At 37.9% G+C, this 19,901-nt stretch overlaps 1 protein-coding gene across 8 annotated transcripts in view; it reads left to right on the top strand.

Annotated features, from left to right (window-relative positions):
- MACROD2 (MACRO domain containing 2) overlaps positions 1-19,901 on the top strand; it is an 888,200-nt gene that overhangs the window by 434,463 nt on the left and 433,836 nt on the right. The window lies entirely within an intron of this gene.

Here is a 19,901-nt window from a genome sequence, read left to right as displayed (position 1 = left end):
TATGAATTTGTTGTAAATATAAAGTAAAATTTATTAAGAAGCAATTTTGACTGAGCTGTAGAACTGCATAGCAGCTGCTGTGAGGCCAAAAGCAACAAGGATACAAAGTGTAGAAATGTCCATTGAACTCTCAGCTGGTTACTGTGGCATGAAGGCTATCGTGGGCTGCTCATCAGCAGGGAGAGAGTGTGTAAAGGCTTCTAAAATTAACAATATTTTTGAAGTTATGTTTTGCTGACCACAGTGTCCTCAGTGTGATAAAGATGGAAAAAGTGCCCAAGTGAGCATAGAGCTAGGAATTGCATGCCTGAGTTTGGGGTGTGGAGCAACAGTTTTGTATCAGTGCTGAGGCTACTCACTCACAGCTAAACTGCCTATTCCAAAGAAGAAAAGAGACTTTGTAGGAGATCTAGAAATCATGAATTAAGAGGAGAAAGGGTAGGAATCGTCTCAATTTACAAAAAAAAAAAAAAAAAGAGAAGAAGATAAGTACAGAGTATAGGTCTTTCATATTATAAGGTTTCTGTTTAAAAAGATAGTAGTCATTAATTTTCTGTGTCTTTTGGGGAGAGCTCAAGAAGCGATTGGTTCTATTTGAAGCAAAGATGGTTTTCCGTGGATGTCCAAAACCCTTTTTTTAAGTCATAGACTGAAAATAATTTTAATGGAATTTCCTTTATAGAAGAGAATTCATATATACTTATCTGTTGATCTAAAGCAGCCTTGTAGATATGCAAATCTATTTTTGTAGAAGTTATATGGAAATGTAATTGCATAGAAAGCTTGAGACTACATAATGTCTTCCAGCTCCAAATTTCTGTGACCCTCTGGTGATTCCTTTTCTTGCTTTTGCCAAGAGAGCTATTTGAAATGTGCATTAGTAGTTACTTCTTGTGGTGGGTCCTTGAGAAAATGCACTGAAAATCATTTTAAGCTGCAGGCACTACAATCTGTAGGTCTGTTGTAATTTTTTTTGCCTTGGAGATTGAAGTAGTACACAGGGCTGTGCATGGAAATGGAAGAGAAGCCTCAGGCTACACCCTACTGCTCTCCTGGACTGGTACATGCTCTCTTGAGGTGATGGGAAGAAAGCTGCTTATGTAAACTGTGTTTACGAGTTTAAAGGCTGGGCTTCGTGATCAAAATGTAACACATGACAGTGTTTTAAAACATGTTCATGTGCTTGGGGAAAATAGTGGAAGGAGGATTCCTGATCTAGTGGGAGGTGTCCCTGCCCGTGACAGAGCAGTTGGAACTAAATGGTCTTTAAGGTCCTTTCCAACCCAAACCATTCTGTGATTAATTAAGTTTAGTTTACATAAGCAGATTCTCATGCAGTTCTTCGATACCCTATTCTTTCTTCCGAGTAAAGTTTCACTTTCATAGGAGCTTGCTGAAAAATATCTGGGGGGAGGGGGTTGATCTGGTTTTCAGCCAATAAATTTAAATTTGCATTAAAATCAGGCAATATTCACTGCAGCAGGACTTCCCAGGATGTGGGTCAATGACTCATGGCTGGAGTTGTGTGTAGTGCTCCACTCCTTGCAAACAGTCACAAGCAAATCTTCCCTATACTTGTTTCAGGGCTAATCATTCCAAACAATGATGCTTTTGTTGCTCCTTTGGAGTTTTACAGGACTAACAGTTTATAAATAATGCTTTTGGGCTGTTCTTACACCTCCATTATGTAGATTAGAAAGAAACAATAGTAATTTTTTTTATTACTCCAATGATCTTTGCTCATCACTAAAAGCCTCCATTTCAACACAGTGTGGGGAAAGTGTTGTACTGGGGGTTTCTCTGCAGTTGTACATGGAATCTGATGGAAGCTGGGTATATGTGGCATGCAGAGGGCTCAGGGATAAGAAGTGGCCTGTGCTCATTTAGGTCAAGAGGCCTGTTCTCTTGGAGCCTGAGGTTCCCAGCAAAAATGTTTTCCAGCGTTCTCTTCTTTAGCACCATTCTAGGTACAGGACAGGGTTTCCTTTTACCAAGAATGACTAGAAACACATTGTATTAGAGAATGCTTAAAGTAACAAGCAAGCAGGCAGTAGAGACACGGATAAATTTTTTCCAATAATCTGCCTTTGATACTCTAGGATTTATTCAGTGAAAAAGGAAGTTAATATTTCGTGAGGCAACATAACCTATTGAACAAAACTTCAACATTTAAAATGTTGCACTTCTAAAGCTCTTTGAGTTATTATGAGTAAGGTTTCTAGAAATGACATGCTGCTGTGTGTCAGAACCTCTTCTAACATGACATCAAATGCAATCATTAAAGTTTTGGAATAAGTGAAAAGTGTAATTGAGTTCAGCAGCAGTATAGATAGGCCTTGTGGCTTATCCTGGAACTTTGTGACATCTTTGAAATGTAAACTGCTGTTCTTGTCTTCTGTTTGTTATATGTCGCTTCAGAAGGGTAACAGTATGTGTGGTGCCAGTATCTCCATAGTAAGGGAGATAAACACAGGGCAAAAGAAGGAGCTTTAATATGCCACCAGAGTGGTCATTTATGGTTACTGGCTATATTTTTCTGTATGTGTGGGAGAGGGAGAGTAAAAATTTAACTTACCAAATGAAAAGGAAGATGAAAGGCAGGGATAGAGTTTCACTGATTGAAAACAAGAGGGAGGGAGCCTGCTGTGCTGGAAAACTAAGGGAAACCTCTCCAGAGTGAAAATATTGGGAAGCAATTGAAGCCTTGTTACCAGTGTTAATGCTTGAGAGTGTCAGTGCTTTGTCTTGATTTTCTCTGATACCTGATCCAAGGGCAAGTTCCCTCTTTGGCATGTTTATGTTGCCCCCATCCCCAGACCCTGCGGCCCTAAAGGTGAAATGTGACTGATACATGCTGTGGAGATCCTTCCTTGTGTGGGATTTATTCCTGCAGAGTTTGGAAACCCATGAAAGCAGCAGGGCAGTATTTGGGCCCACGAGGTCCATTTTCAGCTCTTGTGTGCTGCAGAGCTTCTTTGCTGCCCTGGCAGGGGTTTCTGAGCGTACTTGGCTTGTAGGAGAAATCTGCAGTATCCATAATCTTCTAAAGTAATAATTGTTTTTCTACAGGCTATTGTAAACTTTATGTTAAAGTTCTAGTGAAAATTTTAGTTGGAAATTGTATAGGAGACTTGGTGAAATTTGAGATGCTCTGGGCACCTCACTTCTGAAACTTCCACCTTGAATATAAAATATATTTTCCAAGCAAAATGCAATTGACTTTGCATGCAAATATTTGCCTTTGTAAATATCTTTAAACTTTAATTAACGGGAAGGTATTTTTTGGCTTTGCTGCTGTGGTTCAGTTCAGGCCAACTGCTACCAACATGGAAAAAGATACATTTACGTATTGCGTGTTTGCATGTGAGCTTTGACTTTCAGTGTGTGCAATATCATTAGCTTATGGCTTGTTGGTTTGGGAAGGCTCATGTTGAATATTAAGGAAAGAATTTTGGAAAACTTATTCTAGCTAAAAAATTTAATCAGTTGCATATTTTGATGCTTATGCTTGTAGTTCAGGTTTTCCCAATGCACAGGACAGAAAAAACCTTGAAAACACTCTACCTTCATTTTTGAAAGTTTTCTTGAAATGTTCTGTTTCTAAGCCATGCTATTCAGAGTATGAATTCAGACAAGGAACATACCTAGTATTCTGGAAATTTTTACATTGATTTTAACTTAGCAACATGACTAAATCAGGTAAATTTCTTCAAGGAATTTATTGTTATTTGGTGAGAAAAGAAAAAAAAACCTTATTGAATTTCAGTGTGCATTTAAAAATCCGGTAATAAAATAAGTAATATGGCTGAAAAATGCACATTAGAATTAGATTTGACACTGTTATTTGCTTTATGTCTACCTTTATCTTATGATGCATTATTCAATGGTATTACACAGACTACTCTATTAAGTCTTAATCAAATGCGTTTTATCTTAAGTGTCAATTCAATATTTTGCTATTGTATTTCTGTTTTGAAATACTGAGCTTTTTGTAGGGGAATGATAAATGTATGGCAGTTTGGTCAGGAAGGGACAGTTTAATATTGGCATTTTATAAAATTATCTATAAATTGCAATTCTACATTCTGCTCTAAAATGCCTATGGATTCAGTCTGCTCTATTTGCTTATATGAAATTGAAAAATTGAGGAAGCAAAGTGGCTGATGCATGTTTATCATATTTGGATGTGTTGGAAAAAGTGTTTAGATGTGCATGTGAATTAAGCCTTTCTGATCAGTGCAGGTTGTTTGCCCTAGAACTACTTGGAGTTATGTGTATGTGACATTTAGGGTGTGTGTCCAGTATTTTGTGTGTAAAAATACAGACCAGGTAATTGTCTGTGTTGCTGTAGCCAGTTGTGTAATTGCATAGGTAAGGATAACATGGTTTCATACATTCATACAGTCTGCTTTTTGGACTCTTAGGTATTGGATTTGCATAGGCTATACTCAAAAAAAATCATTTTTCCTGCCTTGGGTTGGGTGGATAATGTAAAATACCAATTAGTAGCTGTTTTAAATTAGAATGTTGGTCCTCTTTCCTGCTTAGTAGCACAGCCCAATTGTGCTCTAAGAACAGAGCTGTGCTCTAAGAACGGCCCACCCCACATAGGGCTGTAAGAAGGCTGGAGTTCTGCAGGCAGGTTAAAGATGATAATTCTGAATTTTCAGCATCTCAGCAGAAGACTTGCATTTTCTTTACAAAATACAAAGAGGTTAAATGGTTGCTTAACAGTCTCCCATCTGGGAAGCAAGAATTAAGTGGTTTCTATGTCACTAATCAATTTGTTTTGTTATTCCCATAAATTTACATTTCTCTGCAGCAACAAAGACTTGTCTAACTACAAAGCATGCTTAGAAGGAACTGCTATTTTTCATTAAGAAGCACCAAAAGACAGAGCAACCCATTTACTCAGGCTAATACAAAACCTCCATTTTTCTCTATAAATTCTGCATTAAGCTACACTAATGCTGATGGGAATTAAGCCACGTGTATGGCCTCGGAGGCAGGAACAAACTCTTTCACAAACAGAATAGATGATGTTCACTGCTGATACTTTTTTTTTCCCCTCCAGGCTGACTGAGCTGTGTGGTAGCAATACACATCATGACAAACAAAGCAGTATTTATAGTAGCATTAGGAAGTTTATAAGCTCAGAAGTAGCACAGCAGTTTGCACTGTTACAAGTTCTGGCTCTTTTGTCTCAATTCTATGACCCTGAACATGTGGCATCTAGAAAAAGTTATGAAATCCAGTCTTGAAGAAGGGCTGGGGAGTGTCTAAGTTTAATTTCTTACATCATTTGTTAATAGAGCCAAAGTTAAAGTAGAGGATAACTGACCTGCCAAGGGCCTGATGCAGTTATGGCTGAGAACTGTGAAATACAATCACGACTCTCAGTGCTTCTCTGGTGTCTCCATCAGGCAGTGCTTTGCTGCTGATGGTCTGTGTATTTAATGACCAAAAAAATAAAAAGCTTATATGAAAGTACTGCTGTGCCAATAAGGTTCAGTCCTGCCATTCTCAAATACTTAAATCTGCTTAAATGAAGTGATGCCTGTGTGTAGAAGCAGCCTTGAACTTGTAAAAAAAGGCAATTTAAATATGTGACCAGCCTTTTCTTGCATGAATGATACTGGATACTGTTTTTCCAAATGTTCCTGAGTGAATGAAATTAGGCCCATATAAAAGAAATACAAGAACCTTACTTTGAGCTGTGAATAGCAGATGGAACAGTGCTGGAGTTGACATACTTGACTTTTTCAGCCTTACACACAAACTTCACTTGGATGACTTTATAATGTAAATTTAATAGGTCTGTAGGGTTTTTAAGACAATATAAACTGAAGAATGGATAGCTGTAGCTCAAGAGCAGTTAGGAAATACTTCTGTGCTGAGAGCATGGGAAGTCTGCTGAAGTTTAGTTTCAGAATTTTAAGGGGTAGAATGGAAGTAGATGTCAGAAAATGTGAATATTTACTATGCATTTTATAGTGGGTTTTTTTGTGTTTGTGTTTGGTTTTTTGTTTGTTTTTTTTTTTTTAATTTAGAAATACTAAAATGCATTCTGAAATTTATTCTCATTCACATTGTAATGCCTACATCTTCTCTTTTGGGAAAATGACCCATGGTTCAATAGGAGGCTTTCCTAAATTCCTACTTAAGCTGCTTGGGCTTAGTAGCGTTTTTTTTGCTTTGCTGGCAGTGCTGTGGTCTGAGTTGTGTGGACATTCCATGAGTCGTCCTTTCTGAAAACAAAATGAAATCTTAACTGAATACTGTGATGCTGAGTTTGCATCCTGGGATATGTTGATACCAATTCTAATTTCCTTAAAGATTTTGTTATTGTACTCAAGCAGTGCAGAAGATGTATATATATATATATATATATAGTCATGATACCTAAACAATGCATTCATAAAACTGCTATTTTGGGTGAGTATCGTGTTAATACTTGATCCTTCTGTGAAAAGTGTTTTCTTTGAAAACACTAAGTCATTAAAGGGAATGGGGAGAGAGGTGAACATAACAGCCATAGAGTATGTGGAAAAAATGGTACAGCTTTTTTAGTTACTTATATTCCTTTTTTTTCCCCTGGCAGTCATTGGATCCCTTTGTATTAAAAAGTTTGACAGATGTGATGATTTTTCCTTGCTTTACCTACTTTGTTTTTATGGCTTCCAAAAATTCAGTCTCACTGCACTTCATAAGCTGGCACCACAACACGTTTAAAGTCTCTTAAGAGAAGAACATACAAGAGCTACCGCAACCTTTTGTCTTCTGGCGCATTTCTACTGCCTAATGGACTTTAGCCTCCTCCTTGCTTTTAGAATTTTGCCAGTGGGATTTACAGAGGATTTTCTTTAGGTTTTCTTCCTTGATTTGCGGAAAAATATGTTTTCAAATCTAACTATTTTGGGATTCAAAGGTGCCTCTGGCGTTGCCGAAAGATTTTTTAAAAAAATTTCTATATTGAAGTAAAAAGTAGTATAAAGCTAGGGAAGTGATTGACTGAAAATTTGTTCATGTTTTGTATTTCTTATTTGAGTTCAGACAACAGGTTTTGTAGCTTGAATAAAAGAAAACAGTTTGTAGTTCTATGTATATGTAGAGATATTAAACCTATTGGATTGTTGTAAAAACAAAACAAAATGTTTTATTTCGAGTTCCTCTATTCTTTATTCTGGATTTATTTTAAAGAAGTGAGAATGGTGCTTGCCTTGTCTTGCAGAGAAATTAGTAGTTCTCTTTTGAAAAACGTATACAATTCCCACAGGTATATAGTAAGCATCAGATATATGCCACAGTTCACTGGACAGCTGGGAAGAGAGAGAGAGAGCTTATCATCATTCTGTGTGACTCTGCCACCCTCTGAAGTAAGAGTAATTTCTAGGAATTGCACCCATTCTTTCAGTATTTTCTATACCTTTATCTTCCCTTCCTGACCACCATTTTCCCACTCTGCACAATTAATCTGTGGGAACTGCTCATGCAGCTCTGTACCCAGTTGTGGGAATTGTTCCTGGACCCCGTATTTCAGGTCCCCACAGATATGTGTGTTTCTGAACCCTGTACTTTATGTTCTCGGAATTATTAATTATCAGTATAAACACAAGTATAAAGAACTATAAATATCAAAACTAAGAATTTTAAAATAAAACCTGTAGAAGAACCCATTACGCATGTCCTTTTTGGGAAAATGAATGACCTTTCAGGGTAAAAAGTCCTGATCTTACTTTCAAGTATGTCCTGGGCTGGGGATTTATTTCAGGTCTTCAAAACAGGAACCCTTAGATCCTGGAAACATGATATCTTATAAATTATGATAGTATCACTCTTTTAAAATGTGTTTTAAATGATATGTAAAAGTGTAGGAGTAATTTGCAAGAGAAGCACTTTTTCCCTTTGGGATGTTGTAATTATTTTGGAGACTTAATTTGTCACGTATTCCCCGTGAAGTCCTTGAAATATTAGTTTGCTTTTTTGAGGTTTCTCTGATGAGCAGGGGCAAATTTGGATATTTGATCCTCCAGCTAGAGCTTCTGTTGATACGACAAATAGATCAATTTCTGTTTCTAATCATGCTGATAATGTTGTATTCAAATGATGATAAACAAACAGATGCATACATTGTGGAAGAAAATAAGAAATCTTTTCCAAAAAAGCAGGATGTTTATCTGAAATTTTTTCAGTCATTATACTTTGAAATGTACCATTTATCTTGGCATTCAGTTTCATTCTGTACTCTTGAAGGCCCCTCTCTCATTTATTACTGTTAGCATACCAGAACAAATGTCTTTCAGATGTGAAAAATCAATCATCTCAAAAACGTTGCCAGTAGTTATTTGGGTGGATTAATGGAAGGTGTTGGGAGAGGAGGGTTGAAATGAAATGTCATAATTGAGCAGCGCAAGTCACCAGAGAAATTATAGTCAATTGATCAAGGTTCCAGTCTGAGAAGCCTTTTAAAAAATAAAACAGGAAAAAAAAAGCCACCTAAAAAATAACATAAAACCCTCTACCAAAAAAAAGCAACATAAGGAAGGAACTGGGACAGTGATATACAATACATTCAATGCTGGAATGTGCACACACTTTGTGATTTAGGTTCATTGAATACAGCATGAAGTTCTTTTCAGATTTTTATTTGGTTTTTTTATTTGAATCTGTTTTCAGAGGTACTTCATAGTTGTCTGGAAAATAGAAAATGGAGGCCCTTCATGGACTTAGTCTGTAATCTCTAATGCTGGATTGTCAAGTCCAAAGTCTTTCTCATCAAGTCCATGTAGCTTTGCACCTGCAAAGGAGAAGATGAATAGTGATGGTCTTGTCAAAGGGGTTGCAGAGAAATAATCTATTTTTCTTCTACTAACAGCTTAAATCAGCTGCCTACGAGTGTTGAGTGTTTTAGCTGATTTGAGGTAGGATAAATCCCATAGCTGAGAGGATGTTGTCCAGAAAACAAACAAATTGTAACAAATCTCTTTTCCCCTGTAATGTGTGAAGAATAACTCTTATGAATAAAAGATCCCACATTTACACTGTTCTCAGCATAGTCAACTGAAATTATGGAAAACACATTGCTGACTCCTGCCACATTCCTACTGTTGTCTTCAGTGACTGAAGCTTCCATGAGAGGGAGGAGGAGGGTCATTAATATATTATTAAGATAATAGTGTATTATTAATATAGAATATTTTGAAAGCAGAGGAATCCCTCAGTATCCTGATGTTCTTAATTTAGTATGTAGATGATTTTTGCGTCTCCCTTTGCAGCACACAAGTAAACGTGGTGGAATGAGAAGTATGTTATGTAACGGTGGTTTTCAGAGAAGGCATATCTCCATTTTTTTGTATGGATGGACCGAACACTGAAGGTGATTTTGGGAGAAGAAATATTTGTGAGAGCTAAATGGTTTCACTTGGGGGAAGAGGGGAGGTGATTATCTTCCAGTAATGCTTGCAGTCATTTAGATTTTAGAGCAAGAAAAAACATGATGGGCTTCTAATACATAAGGCTTCATTGTAGTATATCCATTGCAGTAAAACATAGGGACTCAGAAGAAGAATATTTTGAGGTTTGTTTGGGATTTTTTTTTTAATAATTTATACTAGTCCACGACATGGGTTAGCTTAATTTGCATTGTAATTTGTATTGTAATGAGCCTTTTCTTTTCCAGAAAACATCAGTGAGGGTAAAGTGTCTGTGTGCAAACTACCCACAGGTCATATTCTCTGAAATCAAAGTGCTTTTGTGGAAATTGGGAAGCTAATTATTAAATGCCAGTTGTCATTGCTGCAAACTTGTAAGACTGTAAGAGAAACAAGATTTTAATATAAAACACAAAGCAGAATATGACAGATGTTTCAGAGTTAAAAAGGAGTTGAAAGGGAGTAGGGGGGAATAAAGGCATCGTTTGATAGTATTTTGACATAGATTTCAACTCATGGAATTGCGTTATGCACTGTGATGATTTTTTAGTGCAAATGCAAAAGAGGGTATTGAGAAGAAGCAAAGGAGTGATACAAGGTAGAGGAAAATAAAATGTTGATTTGTGAGCTCCTTATATACCTTCTCTCAACACAGGTTTGACAGGTCTCTAAAGAACTGTTTGTGGTGGTGGGAAGTTTAGGTAAAAATTAAAAGTTTGCCCAGGCTGATCAGACAGTGGTTTGTTAATGATAATGCTGCCAATATTCTGCTTATAATATTCAGAATATTTGCTTAAGCAGGGAGAAACAATTGAGTTTAGCAGTATATATATTATTTAAGTTTGGAAATGTAACTGGAACTGCTACTTCCTTCTTTTCTCAGGCATATTCCAGGGAGTAACCCTTGGTCCCATTGAGTTAAATGGCAAAATTAATATGGAGTATGAAGTCAGAATTTTTTTTTGCTTGTATCTCTCTACAGCCATAGAAAACTGGTCTGTTGAATACAGTGTATCTTAAAACAAAACCCTTTTGTAACATGTTACTTGCAAGCTTTCCTTAGTTATATATAACTAAATTGAGACATAGATACAAGTTTGCTAAATGGTGATTTTCTCCTTCCTTGCCCTCAGTTCACTTGAATGTGGATTGGTTCTTCTAACTGTGCTATCCCTGCTCTGACTTGGAGATCTGCATTCATTTGGGAACATCCTCCAAAAGGGAGCACCAAGTGATCTGTGGTTAAGTTCTATGTATTAATTTGGATTCAGTATAGGCCTGCCAGGAGACCTAAACACAGCAGGTCTATGCAGCCATACATCACACTTGAAGGTACCTCCTCCAACGTGAACTGTAGCTTCTCTTTATGAAAAGCATTTAGAAATTAGTAAAGATGAAACAAGAAGATTCAAACCCACTAAGAAATTGAATAGTTTTGTTTAGATGCTAAGTAATTCACCATGGATCATTAAAATTAATTAGAACTGTGAGCTTATTTTGAAGCTGTAAGAATTCAAAGCAGATGGGATTTTGAAGGAAAGGATAATCACCCCTTCTGTGTCTTTCAAGAGTTTTAAAAATAATTTAGTGATTTTAATGACACTCAGGCCAGTAGGTTCCTTCAGCTGGTGTGCTAATGGTGTAGTGGTGCCTTTCCCTTCTATATAGCATCCCTTCAGGTGCTTCACTGAGTTTTCTAACTCACAGTTTGTTAAAGAACAAAGCTTTTGAAAATATTAATCTTCCTTTAATAAACATGGTATTTTTAAAGTTTATCAGGAGTCTCCAATTAGGGAATGCTCACTGTTATGGAAGAAACTGTGACATGTGGACTGGAACAATGATTTAAGCAGTATAATTAGTGACTAAATATTAAGATGCATTGCTTTGTGCCTTGGTTGGATTTGGTGCAAACTTGTGCTTTCAGTTTGCCATTGCCAAGCCTGGCTCAAGAAGCTGAAATTGTAAGGCTGGATGAAGGCCAATATGCAGATTGCACAGGTGCTTAGTAAGTGAAGAAGAGCAATAAAGAACATCCTTTGGAATACCCACTTAATTATTTTACATTTTAGCATTCCAATTTCTCCCACGTCCAAATGGCCATTCGTAATTTTCAGCCATTACTTTGTCCTGGTAACTAGTCTGGCAAAGGGTACCGAGATTTTGTTCTTTGTATAGTAGTAGAGTATCTGCTATTAGTATTGGAGGTAACATGGGTGTCTGTGGGATTGTGAAGGTCCAGACCAAGGACATCTTGTCATTCCACAGTCAAGCAGTGACTGGGAAGCAGTGTGATCGTACTGGAGTATCTTCAGTAGACTGGATGTCTGAGGGAGCCTTTGGTTTGAACTTGAGCCCAATTTAGAAATAGCCCCCTAATTGTTCATTTACTGGTGTTTTAGTTTATTTGCAGAACATGCTACATTCTTAAACTTTTCATGCTTTTGAATTTGAAATACTGAGTCAAAAGAAATAAAGATTCCTTTTTATTCAACGTAGGTCTCAGCAGTACTGTCTGTGGCCTTTCTGAACAAATAGGCTGTGGCCAGGTGTTTTCTAGGTGAGCCAAACTCCTTGCTGGAAACCTAGGTATTTGAAGCTCATGTTACATTTTCCATGCTCTACTTAGTCTCAGTTCAGTGACTGCAAAGGAAGCCTTTGCTGTAGGCTGATGAAGATGTGAGCTTGTCACTTCATAGGTTCCTACTCACTTCTCAGAGGACCAGAGATCATAAAGTAATTTAAAGGTAAGTCAATGGCTTCTATAATCTATTAATTGACACCATGTAAGTTTAAAGGGAACATTCAGTGAGTCAGTTAGCCAAGTGTCAGTGCAGAACCCTGGGAAGAGCAGAGCTTTGAAACAGCAGCTTTTACAAACGAAGTTGCAGGTTAGGGCTAACCCAGTCTATTTCTTTTTCCGTGTGCTTGTTCCTTACAGATACATTATCTTCTTTGGGGGAGAACTCCCCCTTTCCCTCCCCTCAATTCTTCTGTGTTAAATGTATGCAGTTAGAACTCCTTTAGTATGTTTGGAAATAAGTCTGCCAAACCAAAGAGCTATTTTAATATAGCTTTTTCTAAAAGGAGAATTAAGAGATTTCTCTCCAACTGCAGTATTTTTGACTTACTCATAGCCTCAGCTATCTGCTCAAACTAGGGAAGTTTACAGGAACTTGTCCCTGTGAGGGTTGATATTTACCAGTTCTGAAATGTTTTTAAGATTGGGGAAAAGGGATTTGAATTACGCATGTGTCCATGTACATCTTTTGGGTCAAAACTGAACCTATATCTTATTTCCTTATTGTTTTATGGGGCTAGTGTAAACATGAAAAGATGTTGTTTATGACACCCCAATTTCTGTTTCCTACGGAGGTGTTGAAATCTGTAATATGGTTGGATTTAATGAGCTGGCAAGTGTCAGGGCATGGCTTGTCCCCCATATCCTTTATTTCCTTGTAAGAAATGTGTATCAGCAGGCATAAACCTGATCAGTATTTTCCTTAATGTCCTGGGTGATGCAATGGAGTGTGTGCCCACTTGGAAAGACAACAACAATTAAAAAAAAATCCAAAAATCCAATGGAGAATGATTTGAGATATAGAAAATGTGACTCCATGAGGTATGAACAGGGGAGGAGAGATTTAGCTTGAGGAAAAGAATGAAGGAAATGTAAGGGTTTTTTTAATTTGTAGTTTTACAGTTTAAAAAATGGAAAAATGTGATTTGCCTTTGTGAATTATAAGAGGAGTGCAACAGGATAAAAGAAAGCTAAAGCCTAGGAAAATCTGTGTGTTTATTAAAATAGCAACGGAATAAAACAACATGGGAAGGTGATGGAGGATTCATCTTTGCAAATCTTTTAGGACAGTTAGAAAAAGCACCTTATTTAGTTGATTTTATTTTTAAAGATGGGAAATAACTTCTAAAATGCCTGACAGCCCTGGTCTCTGATGGGGAACTATGTCCCTATTTTGTATGAAAGGGGTTGCTGCACTAGCAGATGCTTGGGAGTGGAAGAGAATGACTGGGTTTAGACTTAGTGGGGTTTTATGTACTTAGTCGCTTTGCAGGTTAGAATCATAGAATCATTTAGGTTGAAAAAGACTTCTAAGATCATTGATTCCAACCATTTAACACAGAAGAAATGCAAATGCTTACATATCTTGTAAGTGTTGACAGCTTTTTCCATAACTAAAGGAGGTCTTTTGCAGCTTCATAGGAAGCCCTTGTGCTGCAGGGAATTTTGTAGCAGGGGAGCTACAAAATTGTCACATGAAAATGCAGATTGAGTTATGAAAAACTGGCTTTTGAAATATTTCTTCGTTAACACCAAGAATGTGTAATATGATGCAAGCCTTGTCAGGAAGCTGACAGAGAATAAAGTTGATAGCTTTGCCCATAGGTGAAGTCCTGATGGGCTCCCTGTGGTCAGTCAGATAGCTCGAAATAGCTTGAAATAGATTGTAGGTTTTTTTTATTTCAATGAAGAATATGAGATGAAGTTCATTACAAATACAGCAAGTAAGAAGGTCAGACACCTCACTGCTTCGCTGAAGAGACTGATTAATCAACTGTTGATCTATAGTGAGAGAAACAATGTAATTACAAAAATGGATTAACTGTAAGTGAGCTTAAATCACACAGTTTAAAAAATTGTCTAGAAGAAAATCCTTTCTCACAAATTAAAATAATAATAAATTTGAGGTTGCAAGCATGTTGCTTTTTCTTTAAAGATGAAGCCTTGTCTATGTTACAAAAAAAAAAAAAAAAAGAAAAAAGTGTATATTTTAGCTAAGTAAGTGTGGTGATAACCATATCACCATTCCAGACTTGTGCAGTATGGATTTTCCTCTGCTGGGAGGGCAAGTGCTGTCAGGAGAGGGTGTAAGCTGTGCTAGTGTAATGCAACCATACCTGTTATCCTGGAGACAAAGACAAACGCATTTCCTGGGGTGGAAAACTTAAAAAAAAAAATCCAGCAACAAGGTATCTTCCAGACCAAACCAAACAATCATCAGCAATTAAAAATGCAGTTCTACCTCCTATCCAGAAAGGGATTTGTGTGCCTGTAAGTGCTGTGTGTCTTGGGAGCAGCTATAGTGCTGCGCTGTGGAGGCTGAGGAACAGCTGATCTCTGTTTTCTAGGGCCCAGGAAATGTTCAGTTGAGATTACACTTTGAGACTCCAAGTTGGTGTAAATGTGGAAGGGAATGTAGTATGAACAGTGAGTGAATACAACTTACAAAAGAGTCTTTTCTTACCTTTTTTTTACCTCACTATAAACCACTGCGTTTCCCTCTCCAACAGAGAAAAGCAGTGCCTCGCTCCTCTGCCTTCTCCTCATTTCTTTATTTGCCTTGTTTAGCTTGAAGCTTGCTGGGTTGAAGAAGACAAATGGGTGTCTCTTAGTGAAAGAGAGCAAAGCTTTCATTTATCTGCCTCTTCTGAACAGGAGCATGTGGATGTAAATCCTGTCCTACCTAATTGGGAAACAACATTGTATTTCCCTCCTCCCCAACCCTGAGATGTGGCTCATTCTGTTCTGTGGCCCTTCCCGAGGCAGACATCCATTGTGCAGCTGGCAGCCCAGCTGTGGCAGATTTAGAGTCACCACTGCTGTAGTTCAAGCAGTCTAATTTTGCTCAAAGAAAGACCCAAAGGAATAGCTTGTGAGCCATTGAAGCTAAAAGCTGTAGGAGGCTCAATTGGTGCTCTCTCTATCTCAGGACTTGACTTGTATTTGGTAGTGCTCAGAATTGTTGGAAGCTTAGCCTAACTTTGTTTCTGTTGTCAATAAATGTTTAATGTTACCCATTTTGCATTTGATGTGCATTTTCTCCTCTCGACCCTAACTTACTTACTCAGCCAGTGACAATGTTTAAACCTTTCTGTGTGTTGCTTTCTCAGTTATGATCACAGAAGTATCTGTGGGCTGGAAAGCCTTTCTGGTTACTAATGTGTGATGTGAGCTCTTTGTATCTTGCAGAACTGGTTTTGGTTTTTGTTTCAGCTGGTCATTTTTTCCCAACTATCTTCCATCAGGAGCCTTGTATTATGTGCTTATGGTGGGACACCTTCCTCACAGCCTGTTGGCTCATATGCTTCACTTACCTCACCACTTTCCCAGACTCTCTTGTAGTTTTCTTTCTTTGCCTTGCAGTGACCTTCTCATCTTCCCCCTGTTGCTCTTTTCCATTGTTCCTTTCTCTCCTGGGGATTTTTTCCCCCCATTTTGTTTCATCTCCCTTGGCTATTCCCTACTCCCCCTCATCCCTTTGTGGTTGTTTGCCAAGTGCAGGACATCCAGTGGGGTTGGCCAACATGTGTTTTTGCAGCTGCTCTGTGAGTCCAGAAGGGACATTCTGGATATAGAAGCTGCTGTTTGCTTGTTACTCTGTATGCATGAGTTATGACCTTGAGCAATAGATCAGCTCTGAGAACTAAGGGAGAATGGGAAAGGGATTTTGAAGGTGCTGGCTCTTTATCCACAGTTTAGGGATTATGCCCACAGTGGGTGGGTTAGATATACAACTTTGCAGCTCTACAACTTTTATCTCCCCTGTATCTAGCAGTGCAAATTCCAGTAGGATTTCAAGCAGTGAACACAGTTTTGTACTGAAGTTTAAATCAATTATTGGTTAGATTAAGCCAAGTTCTGTAGAAAGTATGCAAAGAGCTTCAAAGGTCACAGAGTGGGAGGTGGTCAGAAGAACATGCCTGCAGCTGTTACAGGTGCCAGGGAAAGATGGTTATATGGGCTGAGGCAGGGCAAGGAGTGAGGCTGGGCACTGGGATTTTGTGGGTGGTGGATTTAAGGGTGAGCTGAGATTTTACTTGTTAGTGTTTTTCATATGGTTCACTGCTCTGGCATGTCTAAGCTTAGGGAAGTATTGTGTGTTGTTAAGGTGACTGATTTCTGAGAACGTCTAATACTAAGGGAAGCCATGCAGCGTGATCGGGTACGTTGGGTGGGGTGGTGGGAATTGAAAATCATGGAATGGTTTGGAGACTGAAGCCAACAGATGCTAAATGACTTTCCGTTACACCTATGAGCTTGCATTAAATTCAAACAATTGTAAATCCTCAAATGCAGTGGCTTGGATTGCTCTTAAGTTGGATGGGTTTTTGTACTAGTCTGTTCTTCAGATGAACAGTCCTTAGTTTGCAGGGGCTTGGTAGGAAACTTTGATTGCTGCTTGGGAAGAAGCTCTGGGTGGTTTCTGGCCATACATGGATCCCAGTTTCTGGACGTAGAGCCAGGCCTGGGTGATGCCTGAAAAGGGAATAGCAGCTGGTCATACCTGGCTGCCAGAGGGCACTCAGGGTCACAGTATCCATACACAGCTTCCCCAGAAGGGAGCTTAGCAGGGAGGGTTTCAGGTTCAGCTTCCCTTTACCCTTATTCTGCCTAGCCCTACTACAAGTGGTTCTCCTATTTTAATTCAGATTAATTCTCCTATTTTAATTCAAATTAAGATACACAATTAATTTCACAATTACCTACTATCAGGAACATGATATGTAGTTTCTTTCTAGCTCAAATACTATGTGGACAGAAAATCCACTGTCTCATTTGGTGTAAGGGGTTTGGTGTTTTTTTTTTAAATTTGTAACAAGCATAGAAGATTTATAAAATATGTTGAGAGATATGAAGTTGCTTAAAACTTATAAACTTTGAGATACATTTTTCTGTGAAATGATGTTTGTCATTATTGTTTTCTTTAGCTGCAGACATTATTTGATATGAAATCTGGCTGTAAGCTCTCTGGAATTGTAGATGTTTAATTTCTATTTCCATGGCATCCTGCTAAAATCAAAATTCAGTGTGATTTGTGATTGCTTAACTGCGCAACATGTCTTGTTCGGTCATGGTTCCTATCATGTTTTTCAGCCAAGAGTCCCTTTTAAGGTGACAGGAATAAAGTAATTTTACATCCTAAGATTACAATAGTTTGAAGCTGATAGCTTCTCCTTCTTCCTTCCTATTTCATGTTTCTATTTTCTTTTGGATTTTAAGATGGATAGGCCAGCTCTGTTGAGCCAGCTTTTCCCTGCATTTTTTTTCAATAGGAAAGTTTTCGTAAAAAATGTGATTCATTGAACAATTTATTATTTCATGGTTTAGAAAACTTTTTTTTCCCTTTTAGTTAAATACATCACCTTGTCTTATGCTCATGAGTTAAAGGGGAGTCTTAGCACCGAATTGTTCTGTGGTTGTCTTTTTTGCCCTAGTTCCTTACTCTATTCTATTTCTTGATCATTATTGAAAGAGAGTTGCTGGGGGAAGCACGGAAATGTCATGTTTGTGCAATGTAGACCAAATCTGGAAATCTGGTGTATGTCAAAAAAGGTTGAAGTTCTGACATTCTAGTGAGTTAAATTGCTCGACATACCTGTGCAATTACTGCTGCTGCGGCAAGGAGGGAGAGGGGATTGTTGGCCACTGACCTTGCAAGTGCAAGGTGAACCCCCCCATGCTGACTCAGACGTGGGCTGGTGGCAGCTGATCAGTCAGTCATGTGTGCCAGTCCACCTGTAGTGCTACAGCCAGCAAATTAAATCACACTGCCTAGGAGTGACAAGGGCTTTGGATTTTTGGCCAGCGAACATCAGCTTTAATGGAAGCTCATGTGAGAGAAGGCAGGGCTGCCTTTGATGTGTGTGGAGTGCTTTTTCACATTAATACAGTCTTAAAAAACAAAACCTCCAAACTTATCCATTGCAGAGGCTGGAATTCAGTCTGGTGTGGCTTTACAAAAAAAAAAAAAACAAAACCAAACCAACCAACCAACCAAAAACAAAAAACCAAACCAAAACAAAAAAACAAACCAAAAAACAAGCAGGTTTTCTAGATAACTGAAGAAATATCAATTTTTGGAATTGCAGTGCTGTCTTCAGTTTTGCTCACATGCTAACATACAAAAGATGATAATGGAAGAAATCAATGCAAAACCATTTCAGTAACTAAATGGATCCCTATTAGTTTTCAGACAATTCATTTTTAGTGAGTATTTGAGTATGTTAGCTGCTCTACTGCTGGCAGGGAGGTGGTGTTAGACTTTTAACTGTCAGTTATTTACCAAGCATATTTTAGTATTGACTGTGTTCTACACAAGGGATGGGGGTAGAAAAAGGCAAAAAATCTTTTTCTGGTCCAAATGAAGACAACATTTTCCTGTTATGCCTTTGTTACAGACAGCTTTTCTAACACCTTGATTTTTCCCAGTGCCATTGCTTTTCATTATTAGGTTTGGGTTTCTGGGGAAGTTTATGCTATTATCAGATTGGCTTCATGGAAAATTCTGCTGCATCATTACAGTGATGCAGAGAGCACCCGTATAAAGCATAAAAGAGGAAGAATGGTTTCAAATTTTATATTTGAATTTTACTGCTTTTTTGGTAGTAGCATCAGTCCTGATTAGATTTAGTCAAATAAACTCAAGGCTACTGTGTTGGGGCTGTGAAGCATAATGGAATGTATCAGATAAATCCATTTTTCTACTGTAGGGCACAGCTACTAGAGCTACTTTGCCCCTTTTGAGGCTTGTATTCATAATATATTATTAAAAAGAAAATAACACTTTGCATTCATACCTCACCTGTTAAGCCATTTGAGTTTCACCAAATGAGACTGAATTTGTAAGCTACTAAAGGTGACTAAAATGACAGTGGCAGTAGCAGGAAAATCTTGCATTGCAGTAAGCTAAGTCTATTGATCTTGAAATGAAAGTTCAGTGGAAAAGCTGATGGAAAAAGTAGCAGAGCACAAAAAGACAAGCCGCACAACTAATTCAAATGAACTGGCTGGCTGTGAATATTCGTGTGAAAGAAATGCTAATGCAAACAGTGCAGAAGAAACCCAAAATGAAAAAAAAAAATACTGCCAGTATTGTCACTTCTCGAGCATACATAAGACATGGTTTCATATGAAAGAAGAAGTGTTAGTGGTTAGTCAAATAAACTGAAATGTTCTGTGATGTCTGTGGAGGCAGGAGTGGAATACCTAAGGTTTCTCTGCAAACCCACTCTTGAGTAGTTAATGACTGGAAGTCTAAAACTTCCACAGCATTTTTAAGAGAATATTGTGAACATGCTATTTGATCATAGTGTGTATTGAAAGGGAAATGCAGTCAAAGTCCATTATAGTTTATCACTGGGTACAGTAAAACAATGTCAACTCCAAAGACATTTTGAAAATAGCTAACAGGCAGCTGTAGAAAGGATGCAAATTTCTGTTCCTTGTTATGCACCCATGAACATGTGGCTTACATGATGTAAAGAATTCAACTATGGGAAGGATGCCCTTCAAAAATATAATTGACTTTCCTGGAATGAGATGTAGGAAAATCTGACATGGCATCTCACAGTTTCAGGCAAGCCTACTGGTGAGTGAATCACATTCTTTCTCAGAGATGTACTTCTGAGTTTAGAGTCTCACCATATATGCAAAAGGATGGGGTCGTTTCC

This window comes from Corvus brachyrhynchos, unplaced genomic scaffold (genome assembly GCF_000691975.1).
Source record: "Corvus brachyrhynchos isolate BGI_N302 unplaced genomic scaffold, ASM69197v1 scaffold69, whole genome shotgun sequence".
In the NCBI taxonomy this organism is placed as follows: Eukaryota; Metazoa; Chordata; class Aves; order Passeriformes; family Corvidae; genus Corvus; species Corvus brachyrhynchos.
This window is presented reverse-complemented; position numbering and strand designations above follow the sequence as displayed.